Genomic DNA, 6,013 nt, shown 5'->3' on the forward strand with positions numbered 1-6,013 from the left:
TAATGAGTGATATCAGGGGGAGAAGTAATGAGTGATATCAGGGAGAGAAGTAATAAGTGATATCAGTGGGAGAAGTAATGAGTGATATCAGGGGGAGAAGTAATGAGTGATATCAGGGGGAGAAGTAATGAGTGATATCAGGGGGAGAAGTAATGAGTGATATCAACTGGGAGAAGTAATGAGTGATATCAGTGGGAGAAGTAATGAGTGATATCAATTGGGAGAAGTAATGAGTGATATCAATTGGGAGAAGTAATGAGTGATATCAGTGGGAGAAGTAATGAGTGATATCAATTGGGAGATGTAATGAGTGATATCAGTGGGAGAAGTAATGAGTGATATCAGCTGGGAGAAGTAATGAGTGATATCAACTGGGAGAAGTAATGAGTGATATCAGGGGGAGAAGTAATGAGTGATATCAGGGGGAGAAGTAATTAGTGATATCAACTGGGAGAAGTAATGAGTGATATCAGGGGGAGAAGTAATTAGTGATATCAACTGGGAAAAGTAATAAGTGATATCAGTGGGAGAAGTAATGAGTGATATCAGGGGGAGAAGTAATGAGTGATATCAGCTGGGAGAAGTAATGAGTGATATCAGTTGGGAGAAGTAATGAGTGATATCAGCTGGGAGAAGTAATGAGTGATATCAGGGGGAAAAGTAATGAGTGATATCAGGGGGAGAAGTAATGAGTGATATCAGGGGGAGAAGTAATGAGTGATATCAACTGGGAGAAGTAATGAGTGATATCAGTGGGAGAAGTAATGAGTGATATCAGTGGGAGAAGTAATGAGTGATATCAGTGGGAGAAGTAATGAGTGATATCAACTGGGAGAAGTAATGAGTGATATCAACTGGGAAAAGTAATAAGTGATATCAGTGGGAGAAGTAATGAGTGATATCAGTTGGGAGAAGTAATGAGTGATATCAGGGGGAGAAGTAATGAGTGATATCAGGGGGAGAAGTAATGAGTGATATCAGGGGGAGAAGTAATAAGTGATATCAGTGGGAGAAGTAATGAGTGATATCAGGGGGAGAAGTAATGAGTGATATCGGGGGGAGAAGTAATGAGTGATATCAGGGGGAGAAGTAATGAGTGATATCAACTGGGAGAAGTAATGAGTGATATCAGCTGGGAGAAGTAATGAGTGATATCAGTTGGGAGAAGTAATGAGTGATATCAGGGGGAGAAGTAATGAGTGATATCAGGGGGAGAAGTAATTAGTGATATCAACTGGGAAAAGTAATAAGTGATATCAGCTGGGAGAAGTAATGAGTGATATCAGGGGAAGAAGTAATGAGTGATATCAGCTGGGAGAAGTAATGAGTGATATCAGTTGGGGGAAGTAATGAGTGATATCAGCTGGGAGAAGTAATGAGTGATATCAGGGGGAGAAGTAATGAGTGATATCAGGGGGAGAAGTAATGAGTGATATCAGGGGGAGAAGTAATGAGTGATATCAACTGGGAGAAGTAATGAGTGATATCAGTGGGAGAAGTAATGAGTGATATCAGTGGGAGAAGTAATGAGTGATATCAGTGGGAGAAGTAATGAGTGATATCAGTGGGAGAAGTAATGAGTGATATCAACTGGGAGAAGTAATGAGTGATATCAACTGGGAAAAGTAATAAGTGATATCAGTGGGAGAAGTAATGAGTGATATCAGTTGGGAGAAGTAATGAGTGATATCAGTGGGAGAAGTAATGAGTGATATCAATTGGGAGATGTAATGAGTGATATCAGTGGGAGAAGTAATGAGTGATATCAGCTGGGAGAAGTAATGAGTGATATCAACTGGGAGAAGTAATGAGTGATATCAGGGGGAGAAGTAATGAGTGATATCAGGGGGAGAAGTAATTAGTGATATCAACTGGGAGAAGTAATGAGTGATATCAGGGGGAGAAGTAATTAGTGATATCAACTGGGAAAAGTAATAAGTGATATCAGTGGGAGAAGTAATGAGTGATATCAGGGGGAGAAGTAATGAGTGATATCAGCTGGGAGAAGTAATGAGTGATATCAGTTGGGAGAAGTAATGAGTGATATCAGCTGGGAGAAGTAATGAGTGATATCAGGGGGAAAAGTAATGAGTGATATCAGGGGGAGAAGTAATGAGTGATATCAGGGGGAGAAGTAATGAGTGATATCAACTGGGAGAAGTAATGAGTGATATCAGTGGGAGAAGTAATGAGTGATATCAGTGGGAGAAGTAATGAGTGATATCAGTGGGAGAAGTAATGAGTGATATCAACTGGGAGAAGTAATGAGTGATATCAACTGGGAAAAGTAATAAGTGATATCAGTGGGAGAAGTAATGAGTGATATCAGTTGGGAGAAGTAATGAGTGATATCAGGGGGAGAAGTAATGAGTGATATCAGGGGGAGAAGTAATGAGTGATATCAGGGGGAGAAGTAATAAGTGATATCAGTGGGAGAAGTAATGAGTGATATCAGGGGGAGAAGTAATGAGTGATATCGGGGGGAGAAGTAATGAGTGATATCAGGGGGAGAAGTAATGAGTGATATCAACTGGGAGAAGTAATGAGTGATATCAGCTGGGAGAAGTAATGAGTGATATCAGTTGGGAGAAGTAATGAGTGATATCAGGGGGAGAAGTAATGAGTGATATCAGGGGGAGAAGTAATTAGTGATATCAACTGGGAAAAGTAATAAGTGATATCAGCTGGGAGAAGTAATGAGTGATATCAGGGGAAGAAGTAATGAGTGATATCAGCTGGGAGAAGTAATGAGTGATATCAGTTGGGGGAAGTAATGAGTGATATCAGCTGGGAGAAGTAATGAGTGATATCAGGGGGAGAAGTAATGAGTGATATCAGGGGGAGAAGTAATGAGTGATATCAGGGGGAGAAGTAATGAGTGATATCAACTGGGAGAAGTAATGAGTGATATCAGTGGGAGAAGTAATGAGTGATATCAGTGGGAGAAGTAATGAGTGATATCAGTGGGAGAAGTAATGAGTGATATCAGTGGGAGAAGTAATGAGTGATATCAACTGGGAGAAGTAATGAGTGATATCAACTGGGAAAAGTAATAAGTGATATCAGTGGGAGAAGTAATGAGTGATATCAGTTGGGAGAAGTAATGAGTGATATCAGTTGGGAGAAGTAATGAGTGATATCAGGGGGAGAAGTAATAAGTGATATCAGTGGGAGAAGTAATGAGTGATATCAGGGGGAGAAGTAATGAGTGATATCAGGGGGAGAAGTAATGAGTGATATCAACTGGGAGAAGTAATGAGTGATATCAGGGGGAGAAGTAATGAGTGATATCAGTTGGGAGAAGTAATGAGTGATATCAGGGGGAGAAGTAATAAGTGATATCAGTGGGAGAAGTAATGAGTGATATCAGGGGGAGAAGTAATGAGTGATATCAGGGGGAGAAGTAATGAGTGATATCAGGGGGAGAAGTAATGAGTGATATCAGCTGGGAGAAGTAATGAGTGATATCAGTGGGAGAAGTAATGAGTGATATCAGTGGGAGAAGTAATGAGTGATATCAGTTGGGAGAAGTAATGAGTGATATCAACTGGGAGAAGTAATGAGTGATATCAACTGGGAAAAGTAATAAGTGATATCAGTGGGAGAAGTAATGAGTGATATCAGTTGGGAGAAGTAATGAGTGATATCAGGGGGAGAAGTAATGAGTGATATCAGGGGGAGAAGTAATGAGTGATATCAGTTGGGAGAAGTAATGAGTGATATCAGGGGGAGAAGTAATGAGTGATATCAGGGGGAGAAGTAATGAGTGATATCAGGGGGAGAAGTAATGAGTGATATCAACTGGGAGAAGTAATGAGTGATATCAGCTGGGAGAAGTAATGAGTGATATCAGTTGGGAGAAGTAATGAGTGATATCAGTGGGAGAAGTAATGAGTGATATCAGGGGGAGAAGTAATGAGTGATATCAGCTGGGAGAAGTAATGAGTGATATCAACTGGGAGAAGTAATGAGTGATATCAACTGGGAAAAGTAATAAGTGATATCAGTGGGAGAAGTAATGAGTGATATCAGTTGGGAGAAGTAATGAGTGATATCAGGGGGAGAAGTAATGAGTGATATCAACTGGGAGAAGTAATGAGTGATATCAGTGGGAGAAGTAATGAGTGATATCAGTGGGAGAAGTAATGAGTGATATCAGTGGGAGAAGTAATGAGTGATATCAACTGGGAGAAGTAATGAGTGATATCAACTGGGAAAAGTAATAAGTGATATCAGTGGGAGAAGTAATGAGTGATATCAGTTGGGAGAAGTAATGAGTGATATCAGGGGGAGAAGTAATGAGTGATATCAGGGGGAGAAGTAATGAGTGATATCAACTGGGAGAAGTAATGAGTGATATCAGTGGGAGAAGTAATGAGTGATATCAGTGGGAGAAGTAATGAGTGATATCAGTGGGAGAAGTAATGAGTGATATCAACTGGGAGAAGTAATGAGTGATATCAACTGGGAAAAGTAATAAGTGATATCAGTGGGAGAAGTAATGAGTGATATCAGTTGGGAGAAGTAATGAGTGATATCAGGGGGAGAAGTAATGAGTGATATCAGGGGGAGAAGTAATGAGTGATATCAGGGGGAGAAGTAATAAGTGATATCAGTGGGAGAAGTAATGAGTGATATCAGGGGGAGAAGTAATGAGTGATATCGGGGGGAGAAGTAATGAGTGATATCAGGGGGAGAAGTAATGAGTGATATCAACTGGGAGAAGTAATGAGTGATATCAGCTGGGAGAAGTAATGAGTGATATCAGTTGGGAGAAGTAATGAGTGATATCAGGGGGAGAAGTAATGAGTGATATCAGGGGGAGAAGTAATTAGTGATATCAACTGGGAAAAGTAATAAGTGATATCAGCTGGGAGAAGTAATGAGTGATATCAGGGGAAGAAGTAATGAGTGATATCAGCTGGGAGAAGTAATGAGTGATATCAGTTGGGGGAAGTAATGAGTGATATCAGCTGGGAGAAGTAATGAGTGATATCAGGGGGAGAAGTAATGAGTGATATCAGGGGGAGAAGTAATGAGTGATATCAGGGGGAGAAGTAATGAGTGATATCAACTGGGAGAAGTAATGAGTGATATCAGTGGGAGAAGTAATGAGTGATATCAGTGGGAGAAGTAATGAGTGATATCAGTGGGAGAAGTAATGAGTGATATCAGTGGGAGAAGTAATGAGTGATATCAACTGGGAGAAGTAATGAGTGATATCAACTGGGAAAAGTAATAAGTGATATCAGTGGGAGAAGTAATGAGTGATATCAGTTGGGAGAAGTAATGAGTGATATCAGTTGGGAGAAGTAATGAGTGATATCAGGGGGAGAAGTAATAAGTGATATCAGTGGGAGAAGTAATGAGTGATATCAGGGGGAGAAGTAATGAGTGATATCAGGGGGAGAAGTAATGAGTGATATCAACTGGGAGAAGTAATGAGTGATATCAGGGGGAGAAGTAATGAGTGATATCAGTTGGGAGAAGTAATGAGTGATATCAGGGGGAGAAGTAATAAGTGATATCAGTGGGAGAAGTAATGAGTGATATCAGGGGGAGAAGTAATGAGTGATATCAGGGGGAGAAGTAATGAGTGATATCAGGGGGAGAAGTAATGAGTGATATCAGCTGGGAGAAGTAATGAGTGATATCAGTGGGAGAAATAATGAGTGATATCAGTGGGAGAAGTAATGAGTGATATCAGTTGGGAGAAGTAATGAGTGATATCAACTGGGAGAAGTAATGAGTGATATCAACTGGGAAAAGTAATAAGTGATATCAGTGGGAGAAGTAATGAGTGATATCAGTTGGGAGAAGTAATGAGTGATATCAGGGGGAGAAGTAATGAGTGATATCAGGGGGAGAAGTAATGAGTGATATCAGTTGGGAGAAGTAATGAGTGATATCAGGGGGAGAAGTAATGAGTGATATCAGGGGGAGAAGTAATGAGTGATATCAGGGGGAGAAGTAATGAGTGATATCAACTGGGAGAAGTAATGAGTGATATCAG

This window comes from Lampris incognitus, chromosome 13 (genome assembly GCF_029633865.1).
Source record: "Lampris incognitus isolate fLamInc1 chromosome 13, fLamInc1.hap2, whole genome shotgun sequence".
Lineage (NCBI taxonomy): Eukaryota > Metazoa > Chordata > Actinopteri > Lampriformes > Lampridae > Lampris > Lampris incognitus.